General features: G+C 40.0%; 1 long non-coding RNA gene across 2 annotated transcripts in view; it reads right to left on the bottom strand.

The window, feature by feature from the left end:
* The window catches only part of LOC131821233 (uncharacterized), a 231179-nt gene extending 218643 nt beyond the window's left edge, over nt 1-12536 (bottom strand). For both annotated transcript variants that reach the window (XR_009349866.1, XR_009349865.1), the window contains exons 1-2: nt 12411-12536; nt 11280-11481 (exon numbers count right to left, since the gene is read on the bottom strand). This is a non-coding gene — a long non-coding RNA (uncharacterized LOC131821233). The remainder of the gene's footprint in view (nt 1-11279; nt 11482-12410) is intronic.
* Between the last annotated feature and the right edge of the window lie 2221 nt (nt 12537-14757).

The raw sequence follows: 14757 nt of genomic DNA, 5'->3' as shown, positions 1-14757 counted from the left end.
CCTCTCCCCAGGAAGCCATGCCAGAAAACTGGAAAATTATCCTGGACACCTCTCTCCCCGAAACATCATAAGGATTCCACCACTTTGAAATCTGGTTCATCTGCTTCTTCCTCTCCATCCCCATTGCTACTGACTTATTCCATCCACCATGAAATCTCAGACAAATTCCACATGCTACTGGGCAAATCTACCTGCCTCCATGTAGAGCACCACCAGAGCGATCCAATATGACAATCTATGCCCCTCTCCTGCTACCAATCTTTCAATGGCTTCCTGTTGCCTCCAGAGGTGAACGCCAAACCCAGCTGATCAAGAAAATCACTGGGCATGTGGATGGGACATCTTTCTATTTTTTAAGTGCCCTGGGTGATTTGAGTGAGTCAGCAATGGTTGGGAACTAATGGTGTACCAGGCAATGTTAACATCCTCAATGGCCTGATTGCTGCCTACCTGTCTAGTCACCATTCCTACAACTTCCCCCTTGGGAAGGAACACTCCAGCAATCCCAAAACATACCATGCTGGATGGTAATTCTGCGCCTGCACTGATGATGACCTCTCAGCCTAGAATGTTCTCTCTACCTTTGACCAACCTCTACTGGCCTTTCAAACTGTAACTGAGGTGTAATTTCTTCAAGAAGCCTCTCATAATCTCATTAGACTGGACTAGGCAGCCCCCCTCCTCTGTCACCCCACAGCATTACACAGAGTTCTCTATCATAACACTCAGCACATTAGTGCTGAAATTATTTCCCCATTTGTCTGGATCCTTGACAAGCCTATAAGCTCCTCAAAACTAAGGAACTAAGGAACATGCTGATTCATCACTGGCAATCACATAACAGGTGCTTACTAAATGCTGACATGCAATGTACCTGATTTCAAGTTGAGGCTTTACGCTGACTTACTCTAGAGCTGGATCTTAGGAAACTCAATTCCTCAATTCACAGGCTTGGGTCTCAGTTCCCACATCCGTACAATGGGATAATAAATCTCCATGCTCATTCATATGCCAAACATGTGACTGTCTACTAAGAGCCAAGTACTGGACTGTGTGATGCCTGAATGAACCAATTAATGTATGTGAAGTATTTCTATAAACTGTTACACAGTACTGCAAAGACATTTCTACAATTTTAGTTTTCCCTTAGTCTCTCTGAACCAGAAATAATAATCTCATTTCATAAAACCAAAGTCTACTAAGTATTAATCCCTATTAGGCTCATCAAGGTATCAGGTAAGAAAGCCACTTAGTCCAGAAGGAAGTACACTGGCCTAACTGGGATTGGAGGTCCACTGGAGGAGGTCCGCATAGTGAGAACCCACTTTAGTGGGGGCAGTGCTAATCTCCCAAGGACACAGACTTTACAGTTGAACATTACTGAAAAACAAAAACAAAAACAAAAAAACCTCACCGAGCCACAATCCACACCCCCCTCCCACCACTGACTTCTGTCTTCCTGTGCTCAGGTTTCCATGGTAAAGGGTGTAAAACCCAATGCAGCAGGCTAGACTGGGCTCAACAACCTGACTCTTCCAGGTCTTCCTGAAGCCTAGCTATTCAGGTGAGTAATCAGTTCCCTGAGATTTTCCTGGGGATCTCAGTCCCAGGAGCAGCAGTCTTAAAGTTCAGTCCCACACAGAGCCCAGGGAAACCACACTGATGTGCTGACCCTGAGGAATCTGAGCCCAGATTAGCTCTGGGCTATTCTATAACCAAACTGCACTGTTGCCCCTGAGGACTTGTATTCCGCAGGCCCAGAGGGGACCATAAACTCCCCAAAGTCCTGGGACTAGACATTCTTGGACATGTTCTAAGCAACTACTCTCTCCCATCAAGTTTTTCATCCTCTAAAGGGAGGTCCCAGTCCATAGATTGCTTCTTAGAACCACAAGCCCTACAGGCACGTAGAGATGACACCATGTGACATAAAAGTGCCCATCCCCCTAAGGGATCTGATCTCTCATTGCTCTAGAAGTAACTCTTAGAGGTGGGGGAGCTATCAGAAGTGACACTGAGAGCTAGGCAAAGAGGGGATGGAGGCACTTCTTTCATGTACAGAGCTCCTAGAAAGTATCAAGTCCACATTCAGTGAAACAGATTCTTATCAATCATCCCCTCTAATACCAGCCAGGTGATCATTCCTATCTCCAAGAAAGCACAAGGTTTGAGCTTGTCAACTAGGATTGAAAATAAAAGATCCGAAATCTCTGTTATCATATTATTTTACACTCAATGCCATGTACAGTTAGACTTCATGGACCACAATCCAGCCCACGGAACATCTTAATCATTCATTCAATAAATATCTACTGAGCACTTATTATATAGCTGGAAAAATAACCACAATCTGTCCTTGGAGAGCCCAGAGCCCAGAAGGGAAGACAGACACATAAACAAAAGAGCTACTTATAGTATGACATTGTGTGAAGTACGGAAGAATCTCAGAGCTGGGTATAGTTCATTGTGCTGGAAAAAGGCTTTCGAGAGTGGGGGGATACCCGGACAGGGCTTTGAAGAACAAAGAACAAAGGCAGACAAGGCAGGCAAAGGAGTCCGAGCAGAGGGAATGCGTTAAATGTCCAGAGTATTGCTGGAAACTAAGATAAGATGGGGGTAGGAGAGTAAGGAAAAATGAAACTCAAGGAGTAGGTAGGAAGACCGACAATATGCCAGGCTAAGGAGCTTGAGCTATATATACACTTTCGGAAAAGTGAGGCACCACGAAGGAGACTATAAATATTTTCTTCTTTTTATTTTGTAATTGTTTATTGTCATCTTTGTTTTTGTTATTTGCAATGCATAGCTAAGTTTTCAGTTTGGAGAATCACTTTGTGTCAGTGGTCAGGGTGGAAAGGGCTGCAGGGGCATGGTGAGAAACTAGACACAGGAAGACCAGACTGAGGGTCACTAAAATAATCTAAATGAGAGATGATGAAAGCTGGAACAAACAAGTAGCATGGGGATAAAAACTGCAGATTAGACTTGTGAATGTTTGGCTTCGGGGAGAGACAAAGAGGAGAATGATGGCCAGATTCTGTCCTAAGAACATTCAATGGCTGGTGCTGCAGTCAACTGTAAATATGAGAGGTTGAACAAATCTGGGGGCAGTTGAGATGGGACTAGCTCAGTTTAAACACTGAGTTTGAAAAGTCTTGCAGTAGCAACGTCCTGCAGATAGGTGGATGAATATGTCTGAAGTTTTCAAGATATTCCAGGACTAGAAATATATATATATTTGGGAGTTATAAGTGGGTAAATGATAGTTTTAATCTTGGCTGACATTAAAAGATAACCAAGCCAGAAAGTATACATGATCGCAAATGAGGATTGCCAAGAAAGGGGTGGGTCATTCAAGGGGCAGGTAAAAATAACCTGAGATCAAATGATCAGAGAAAGAGAAGAGGAGAGTAAGGGATTGAGAAAGTCAAAAAGGAACAGAGATCAAGAAGTCAAAAGTAAGGAGAAAACAGATGCAAAATATTTAGGAAAGGGCCGCCTGGGTGGCTCAGTGGGTTAAGCCTCTGCCTTCAGCTCAGGTCATGATCTCAGGGTCGTGGGATCAAGTCCCGCATCGGGCTCTCTGCTAGGTGGGGAGCCTGCTTCCTCCTCCTCCTCCTCCTCCTCCTCCTCCTCTCTCTCTCTCTCTCTCTCTGCTTGCCTCTAAAAAAAATATTTAGGGAAGCAACACAGAACTTTGAATCACAGAACAATGAATCAACTCTTCCCTATCCAATTTCTCTTATATGGAGTTATGATGCCAAGTTTCAAGTTTGGGTCATTAGAGGAATAATGGTATAATTAAAAGAATCAAGCACACAGGAAGAACTGGATTCTCAAGCTTGGGAAGAAAGCTGATGAGTTTCAGTTGGGATATACGAATCTGGAGATGCAATCAGGACCTTAGTGCCTAGTAAGGAGAAGGGAATCTGAGACAATCTCAGGAGAAAGGTCAGAGTTGGAAGTAAGTATTTGGAAATCATCTGTCTGAAGATGTTAGTGGAATCCATGAAATTCCCATGGAAGAGAATATCAAAAGTGAAGAGGAAAAGAAGATATGTGAAAGGCCAATAAGCATATGAAAATATGTTCCACATTGAGTCAGTAGGGAAATGCAAACTAAACACAACAAATCACCAATCTACACCTACTACAATGGCTGTAATCAAAAAGACTGACAACAACCCGTGTTGCTGAGGATATGGAGAAAATGGAACCCTCCTACCTTGCTAGTGGGGATGGGAAATGGTGCAGCTGCTTCGAAAAAGGCAGTTTCTAGGGAAAACAGTTTAGCAGTTTCACAAAAAGTTAAACATAGAATAGTTGTATGACCCAGCAATTCCATTCCTATGTATCCACCCAAGAGAAATGAAAGCATATGTCCAAACAAAAACTTGTACACAAATGTTCATAGCAGCATTATTCATAATGACCAAAAGGAAACAACCCAAGTGTCCATCAACTGATAAACAGATAAACAAAATATAGGGTATCCTTACAATGGAATATTATTTAGCCATAAAAGGGAACTGGACTTTATTAAAAACAATTTTTGTAAATTGTGGGGCACCTGGCTGACTCAGTCAGTGGAGCATGCGACTCTTGATCTCGGGGTTAAGTTCAAGCCCCATGGCGTGCGTAGAATTGCTTAAAAATAAAACCTTTTAAAAAGTTTGTTTTAATTGTGCTTTGTGAAAGGCATTGGTAAGAGAATGAAAAAAAGAAGCTATAGGCTGGGAGAAATATTTGCAAAATAACTATGTCATAAAGGACTTGTATCTAAAATATACAAAGAGTCCTTAAAACTTAACAATGAAGAAAAATCCAATTTAAAAATAGGCAAAGGATCTGAACAAAAACATCACAAAGAAGACAGAGATGGCAAGATGCTCCACATTATACATCATTCGTGAATTGCAAATTAAAACAATGATGAGATACTACTATGTGCCTATTGGAATGGTTAAAATCCAAGTAACTGATGACATCAAATGCTAGCAAGGATGTTGAACAACAGGAACTCTCACTCATTACTTAGAGGGAATGCAAAGTGGTGCAGTCACTGTGGAAGACAGTTCAGCAGTTTCCTACAAAAGAAGGCATACACTTGCCATATGACCTAACAATTACGCTCCTTGCTTTTTATCTCTAAGTGTTGAAAACTTAGGTCTACACAAAAACCTGCACACAGATATTGAGAGCAGCTTTATTCATAGTAGCCAAAGCCTGGAAGGAAGCATGATGTCCTTCAGTACAGGAATCGATAAAATTAACTAGGGTACACCCAGACAATGGAATATTATTCAGCCCTAAAAAGGAACGAGCCATCAAGCCATGAAAAGCCATGGAGGAACCTTAAACACATACTACCAAGTGAAAGAAACCAATCTGGAAAGACTCCCTACTGTATGATTCCAACTACATGACATTCTGGAAAAGGCAAAACCATGGAGACTGTGAAAAGATGAGTGGTCGCTAGAAGTTCTGGCAGAGGAGGGAAGGACAACACTAAAAGTTCCCTGTGCTCCAACTACCCGTGGAACTACTCTCTAGGACACTACAATGGTAGACATACATTATGCTTTTGTCAAAACCCACAGGACTGTACAACACAGTGAACCTTAATGCCAGCTCTGAACTTACTATATATTAATATATCACTGATATGTTGTGAATTAACATTATTAAATCAATACTGGCTCATTAGTTCTAACAAACATTATCACACCAGTCCAAGATGTTAGTGGGGAAAACTATGGTCAGGGAAGTTTATGGGAACTCTACACTATCTGCTCAATCTTCTATAAACCTAAAGCTATTCTAAAAAATAAAGGTCTATTAATTTAAAAACAAAACACAAAGAGAGAATGAAGTACTAGCACATGTTACAGTGGGATGAACCTTGGAAACATGATGCTAAATGAGAGAAGCCAGTCACAAAAGACCACAAATTATTGGTTTTTTCTGTTTATCTGAAATGTCCGGAGCAGGCACTTCTGCAGAGACAGAGAACAGGTTAATGGTTGTCTAAGGCTGGAGGGGCAGGAAGGGTAAATGGAGAATGACTGCTCAGGGCTATGGGGTTTCTTTGTTTTTTCTTTTTTTTTAATGTTCTAAAATGTATTGTGGCGATTGTAGTGCTGGTTGTAAACTCCGTGAATATCCTAGAAATGGCTTAAATGAGTGAATTGTATGGTATGGGGATTATAGGTCAAGAAAGCTTGAAAAATGCTAATAAATTTCAAAATCTCAAAATGGATGATCTCCTAGGAAACAGCAAATCAGACTCACAAAGAAGTAGAAAACATGGGGCAAACTAACGCTGTTCAAAGCCATTTCCTCCGATGGTTATTACAACGCCTAGACAGTTTCACAAGCAAGTTCTTTCTGTCTGACGAGGAACCAGTAATTTCCATGCTCTGAAAGTAGCTCCTGCTATAGAGAAAAAGAAGGAAATAAGTCCCATTAATTTTATAAAACTAAAGTTAGCCTATCCACAAAACTTGAGAGAACACACACACAAACCCGCAGAGGAAGAAAACTGAAGACTAACACCAGTTACAGAGATGCAAAAATCCTAAATAAAATACCAGCAAACCAAACCCAGCAAGACAAGAATACACCACCACAAGCAAAAGGGGGTTATTCCAGAACTGCAGTTTAGTATCAAAAACTCTAGACATATAGTTCATCACAACAGCTAGCCAGAGGAGAAAACCTGCATGAATGACTAAGAATTAATATTTTAAATTTATTTTTAAAATCTCTTCAGTAAATAAGAAAAATATCTATACCAGAACAGCAAGATGGCCAAAAGGGTAGAGAAAAGGAAAAAAAGTTCAGCTTCACTAGCAATCAAGCCAATACAGATCTTAAAATAAGGCACTAATTCTTTGCAATCAGATTGGCAAAAACCCCATCAGCGATAATCAAGATTTCAGACAGAAGGGACAAAGGGGCATCCCCATAATCTGCCTGTAAGATGAGAATATCCATCAAAAGCTTACAAACATGCATACATGTAGGAAGGAACAACTGCATATCTAGGAGTTTATTCAGAGGAAGCAATCAAAGATTTTTGCACAGACTTGGCCACAGAATACTCATCGCTGCCTTTTCTTTACAGGAGGGGAAAACATTTCTCTTCCTAAGTGCCCAACAGTAGCCAGTTGGTCAAATAAACTGGTATTTCCGCACAAGAAAATGCTATATAACCACTAAAAATGTAGAAGAATAATGAACCTAAAAGAATGTTCAGAATATATTAAGTAAAAAAAAACTTGTAGAAGAGTATGTAGAATACAGGGAAAAGAAGACTGAACAGCTGTGACAAAAGGTTAATAGTGATTACCTCTGTGATAAGAATACGGGTGACTTTTACATTCTCCATTTTGTAAATCTGTGCTTTCTACATGGTCTATGATAAACATATTAATTTGCTATAAAAAAAAACACAATGAAAGAGTGCCTTCTAATGTTCATACTCAACTCAGAAGTTCCACTTCTAAAAATTTATCCTGATGATCACACATCCATGTAAAGATTTATGTACAAGACCATACAGTATTATCATTGCAAAAAAAGAGGAGACCAACTAAATGTCTAGCAATAGTACTTATCAAGTATGATATCCCTATAGGACGGAATAATGAGCAGCTACTGAAAGTCATGAGGTAGAAGAATATTTAAACACATAAGCAATTCAGTGAAAAGGCACATTTTAACATACTAAATACTGAGATGCTTGGGTGGCTCAGTTGCTTAAGCATCTGCCTTCAGTTCAGGTCATGATCCCAGGGTCCTGGGATCGAGTCCCACAACAGGCTCCTTGCCCTGCCTGCTGCTCTCTCTGTTTGTGTGTTCCTCCTTCTCTCCCTGAAAAATAAATAACATCTTTAAAAAATATTAAACACAACACACAGCTAGTGTTCTAAAGAACTATGTAGGAAAAAAGCTAGAAGGAAGTGTACCAACATGAACTTCAGCTATGATTCTCTCCAAGAGGTAGAACCACAGATGGTTTATTTTCATCATTGTGCATTTGACACACTTTCTACATTGTGATTTTAAACTCCAGAAAAAAAAAAAAGTAAGTCTGCATTTGAGCTGCAAGGAGAAAGAAATGGTAGAAAAATTCTCTTTGCTGGCATCATGCTGAGAGGCACTGATGTCAGGGCACACTGGTACCCCAAAACTGAACCCCAAAACTGGTCCTGTATGAATGGGAAGAACAAATTAAATAGATTAAATAGATTAAAACAAATGAGAATTAATATGTTGTCTACATAATTTTTAAAAAGTATAAACACAGGAAAATGTTGGAAATCAATGTATCAAGATGTTAAGAATGATGAATTCTTGTTGGTAGGAACATGAGCAGTGGCTACTGTTGTGGATGTGATTTTCTATTTAACTTTCCAAAAATTAAAAAAAAAAATTACCTACCAAATGAAACCAAATGAGAACACCACAGACATTTGCACTCATGGGTTCTGGAGAAGTGGGATCACGTTTGATCACGTGTCTCGGAGACTGTGGGAGAGCCCAGTCTGTTCCTGGGTTAGGAGGGAGCATTCTCGGCCTCTTCTTTCCTCCCTTGGCCTCTGGGGTTGAACAGGGGCACTGCCAGTGAAATAATGCAACAGTGCTTGTCTCTCCCTTCCAGTGCATGCACGGAGCCCCTCAACCTATGCCAACAAGTCCCACAAATCAGGGCCAAAGACCACTAGCTTCTGGTCACACAGAGCCTCCAGTGAGAAGCATTCTCTCCCCTACCATGGCCCTCTACTCTAGCTCTTATGTCCCCCGCCCCCCACACCCTGTCCCCAGGCTCTGAGCTCCTGGAGGGCCCAGGCAATGGTGTAGCTCAAATCTTGCCTCTGTGCCTACCATAGCACCTGGCACAGAGTAGGTGCTCAGTTAACATTTATAAGACTTGGAGAGGCAGGCAGGTATGGAATAGCATCTTGGTGCTGATGGGAGTAGAGGAACAAGGCAACCCACAAGCATTTCATCTGCACAGGAACCCACAGCCCAGCCCACGGGCCAGGCGGCTTCAGGTAGCAGGCCGGGCTGCAGTAGTCTCATGGGTAAGAGTGCCACCTAGTGGAACAGGATAGGCATGGGCACGATGAAAGCAGGTCAACATGGAAATCAAATGGTTCAGATCTTTGAAATAAAAATATAAAGATCGTCACAATAAGTGGAACAGTGCGGACCAGATGAGCAGTCTGTGTAATGACATGGCAGCAGCAAAATCACTGCTGCATCAATATACCAACTTAACTGTGATGCAAGAGGTTTTCTTTGCTTCCGAGTTTACGGGACGGATCCCATCTCATCACCAATGGCTTCTGTCAGACTCTAAGCGCCGAGGTTCCTGTGGATGCTATGGTACTCCCATAACTATAAAATTATTCTACCATTGTTTTTTTGTATTATTTCTCTTACTTAGTGGGAAGATGACAGAATTTGTTGATCACCAAACTATGTAAAGAGACAAGTCTCCTTTGCTAAAAAGCTCATATAATGAAAGGTACAGAAAAAGAACCTTTTTTCATTAAAGCAAATTTTCCACTATATATTTGCTGGGCATCCCAAACCACTGACTAGAAAAACCCAGGTTAAAATTGCACTACCCTTGTAGTTGTCCCTTCAAATACAAGCCAAATAGCGGCTGTTACACTGAGTGCAGGGAAATTCCTCCATGTCCTCTAACATCAGAATGAAATGAAGCCCCACTGCTCAAGCTCACAGGGGACAAGTTGAAAGCATGGGTTAAGCACCTCAGACTTGTCTATGTGATGTCCCCTCCTTCAACTAATAAAGCAAAGATGGTCAGTGTGAACTTGGAGATTCATGGAACCACACAGACTTCATGATGCCAAGAGTACTATACACAGCTTGAGAACCCCATTTGGAACAGGTGCCTTTGAAAGGCAAGGCAAAGGATCCTCTTTTTTTCATAGCTGAGCCAGAAGAAATCTTAGACTAGAAAGCCTGCAGAATTCAAGAGGTAACACTTCACCTGTTTTTAAACACCAGTGCAATAAGAGCTCACAATCAAGTTGGACAACTTCCTTAACACCTTTAATAATTATTAATTTAATAAATAAAATAATTTAATTTACTAATTTTAAAATTAAAAATAATAAGATAAAATTAATTTAATAATTAATACCTTCATACCAAGACTGTTGTAAGTTTCTTATTGATCTGTCTTCACTTATCTCAATGTGGGCCAAACCTACACATTTCAGCCTTATTAATATCCTTAGAGTCTAACTCTAGCCATTCCATATTTCTCCATCAACCCTTGTTCAAAAACCTTCAATGCCTGCAAACTGATTATCAAAGACAGTTGAAACACCTTGGTTAGTATCCAAGGCCCTCAAAAATGTGGCCCCAACCTACCTTTCCAAACATGTTTCTGTAATTCTCCCAACATAAGCCTGTGCTCCAGCCAAACTAACTTGCTCATTGTTCAAGTGTATCAATATATATTTTTCACCCTTCTAGCAGTGAAAAAAAAATTAGATCTCCCCAAAAGGTCATTGGGATCATCCCCAAGTACTGTAGAAAGCCTGCCCAGAAGAGAAGTATCTTCAGACATACCATCGCACAAAATATGTATTTAAATACAGATTCATGGAAGATGAGTCAAGAATTTATACCTCTTAGTACCTGACCTGGGTTATTTTATGCCTATTCTGGTATTTATGGACTAATCCCCTGCTTCCCAAATGTTTCTTGAGTTTTGGCATTTCATTGATTTGACTTGTGTGTGTGTTTTTTTTTTAAGATAACTACCCCAACCCCAACATGCTGTAACTTCAAAAAAACTGAAGTCAATTAAGATGAATTTGGCTTTGAGAATTTTAGAGTGATTTTGTGAGGCGCTTTGAGATCCTGTGAAACACCCTAGAATGTCCCAAAAATGGAGTTCAGAATCAGCATCTTGGCAAATATGTTTGCCTCTCCGTGTTTTACCACTGCTACCTCCAGAATGAGAACGAGCCCCTACAGCCTCCCGAGTCTCTCAGCCTGGGTGTTGTGAGACCACGCATGTGTGTTATATATGAAGAACTGTGTTTCCCCAGAATGAGGGAGCCATATACAACGCAGATAAAATGGATGTAGCCACAATTCCCAAATCCCCTTAGGAGAGTAAAATTTCTAAATGGCTCCAGCAAAATATGAGACACTATCATGTCACTCGATAACACAAAGGTATAAAGTTCTTCCAGGCTACAGAAAGACATTTATGCTATTAAACTTACATTTGGAGACCACAATGCTTAGAAAGGTGTGCATCCAACATCCAAAAAGAACTGCCTGGGGAAGGAACCGGACTTCCGGCTAGCTTTAGCAGCTGTGAACAGAGGGGCTCCTTCGGAAGTAGGAAGGGGAGTTCAGGGCTTTGGGAAGATAATTGTCTCAGTTTCCACGGGGAGCGGGGGTACTCTGTTGAAATGTTTCTTTCTGCAGAGAGATCAGAAGTGAAGCACTGGGAGGAGAGGCTGGAAAATAAACATAAGGCTCCCTTGTGAGGAGTACATTTTGTCCCCACAAAGCTATTTTGTTTGCGATCACAATTCAGCAAATTCTTTTTGATAGAATTCTTTCACTGAAACCGTCTCAGAGACATTGAACTTCTCCGAGCAGCAGTCTGTGGAGAATTCCAGTGTTAGAATATAACTACAACCATAAATAAGAGTCCTACAAGTCACCAGAGATTCTTAGACCAAAGGGAGGGTGACAGACTATGCAGGCTACTCACTGCTCTCTTCAGGCTGTACAAGAAACCTATCCCAAGTAGACTGGAAAAGAGTCCAAGTCATTCCAGAAGGATTACAAGAAGGCATCCAAGAATTGAAGACCTGTCTTAGAGCCAGAAAAGGCCTCCAGAGATCATTTGCTGTGGCCTTTTGGCAAAGAACAAAGATTTATGTTAACTTTACACAGGTCTGCTGCTAAGAAGGTAGCACTTGGTAACCTCACATGAAAATAACTAATGTCAAACAACACCTGTGTATGATCTCAAATATTAAGATTAAATCACCCTTTCAGATTCTATGACTATTTTTTTTGCATAGAAAAAAAGGTCAGGATAAATTAGTCCCTTAGACAACCTAAAAGTGCCAGAACAGTCCCTCCTGCTTCTGAACTATTTCTTCTTCCCCATCTTGCTGAGTAACAGCTTAGGTCCCTAGGTGCCTGCAGCCCTCATCAGAATCATAGATGATTTTGACCTTTCAGAGGAAGAACCATTTCAAAGACCCAAAGAAAACCTTGAGGGATGCACTAGCACTTGGTCTCCCCAAGGCATTTCCCTGTTTAGAGATGGTCTAGATTAAGCCAAACCCACCTTCAGAACTGACTAGACATCCCAGCAGGAGGCTACCACTTACCCAAATCCAAAACTAGGCAAAACAAAACACACAGCATAGCTCTGAATTTCTGAAGTCTTCACTGTCCTGCCCTCCTCGGCCATAGGAGATCAGAAGTTCCAGAAACCCCAGGACTCAGCATATGGGCTGAAAGACAAGCAAAAGGGAAATATATCTATCGCTGAAAGAGTTTCTTAGGCTTTCCCTCAGGATATTTACTGAATTCTGAAACTGCTGGGAAAAGGACAGAGGAGGAAGAACAGCATGCAGAGAGATCTCAAGCAGTGTGAAGGGGAGACCTAAAACTTAGTGTTGACAAAACAGCCTTCTGGAAAACCACCACTTACTTCTCCCAAGCAGAAGGAATCGCTACAGGAATTTGAAATCTGTGGTGCACCAAGAATAGGCACAGTGAGAACAACCTCAAATCCAATCCAATTCCTAACAAGGGGGGGGGTACTCAAGACTCTGTTCTAAAGATCTAGCAGAAGGAAATGTGTTTCCAGTTCTAGGCATAAGAACTATTTACCTCAGTCTCTATTAGTCTCTACTGTCCTACACAAGATGTTCGGCTTCAAACAAAAAAAAAAAAAAAAAAAATTAAGACACACAGAAAGGCAAGAAAAATCATACTCTTAAGAAAAAAAGCAATCATCAGAACCAGAATCTGATATGACACAGACACTGAGGCTATCAGACAAGGAACTTTAATTATGATTAACATGTTAAAAGCTCTAATGGGAAAGGTAGATAACCATGCATGAACAGAAGGTAACTGTAGCAGAGAAAAATGAACTCTAAGGGAAAAAAAAAAAAAAAGACAACGGGAATGGTAGAAATGAAGAACATAGTAGTGAAGGGGCTCACTGCCAGTGTCAACTCAGCCAAGAAAAGAATCAGTGAACTTGAAGATCAGTCAAGAGAAATTACTCACATTGAAATACACAGAGAAAAATTGAAATAAAAACAGAAAAGAATACCCAAGATAATATAAAACAATCTAATATGAGTGTAAGTATAATCCCAGAAGGAAGGCAGGGGGAATGGGAACTTATCTATTTAAAAAAAATTTCTTATGAAGTCATAATAGGTGAGAATTTCCCCAAATTAAATGACACCAAACCACAGATACAAGCTCAGAGCCACCCCTTGGCATATCATAGTCAAACTGCTGGAAAAAAGAAAGAAAGAAAGAAAGAAACAAAGAAACAAACAAACAAACTAAGAGAAAATCGTGAAAGCAGCCAGAGAAAAAAGAAACATTACATGGAATTTTTTTTAAAAAGATAAGAATCACCAGATTTCCTATCAGAAACCATGCGAGTCAGAATTCTATACCCAGAAAAAAATATCTTTAAAAATCAACATCACTGGTGCCAATGTAAACTGGTTCAGTCACTTTGGAAAAGTGTGGCAGTTATTTCCTTAAAATGTAAAACATAGTGCACTTTAGTTCTGATGTAAAAGGTGTAATAATCTAATGACACAGGAGTAGTTTCATTTAAAAACATCATTACCTTGAACAAAATATAGAAGAGTGTTATTCAAATATCTCTTAAGTAGTATATTCAATCTCTTCTAAAAATAGTTTAACTTACTGAAGTTGAAAAATATTCTTCTGAAGAAACTTTTCAATGTTACACATAAATTTACCATGTGAACCAGCAATGACACTCCAGGTAAGAAGTAAAATGAAAACATATGTCCACACAAAGACTTGTAAGCAAATGGTCACAATAGCATTATTCATAAAACCAAAAAATGGAAACAATTCAAATGTCCATCAATTAGTAAACAAATCTATTACATCTATACAAGGGAATACTATTCAGCAATACAAAGGAACAAAACACTGACACCTGCTACAATACAGATGAACCTCAAAAACATTATGCTAAGTGAAAGAAGCCAGATGCAAAAGACTCAGTACCGTATGATTCAATTTATATGAAAATTCCAAAGAAGGCAAATCCATAAGAATAGAAAGCAGATTTCTATATACCTTAAACTTATACAGTGTTCTATGTCACTTTCATCTCAATATAACTGGAAGGGAGCAGAAAGCAGATTAGTGGTTGCCTGGGGTTGGGGGCGGATGATTGACATGGTATGAGGGATCTTTGGGAGTGAGAGCAATGTCCTAAAAGTGGATTTTGGTGATAGTTACCCTAAATGTAAATTCCCTAAATGTCACTCAAGTATATATTAACAGGGTGAATTATACAGTGTATAAATTCTATCTCCTTAAGGTTAATTTTTAAATGATGGAGACACAACGACTTTCTCAGAAAAGCAAAAGTAATGATGGAAATCATAGCCAATAGTCCTACTCTACAAAAAATTTTGAAGAAATTTTCAAGCTGAAATA

This window comes from Mustela lutreola, chromosome X, assembly GCF_030435805.1.
Source record: "Mustela lutreola isolate mMusLut2 chromosome X, mMusLut2.pri, whole genome shotgun sequence".
In the NCBI taxonomy this organism is placed as follows: Eukaryota; Metazoa; Chordata; class Mammalia; order Carnivora; family Mustelidae; genus Mustela; species Mustela lutreola.
Note: the sequence above shows the minus strand (reverse complement) of the source record. Positions and strands in the feature narration are given on the sequence as shown.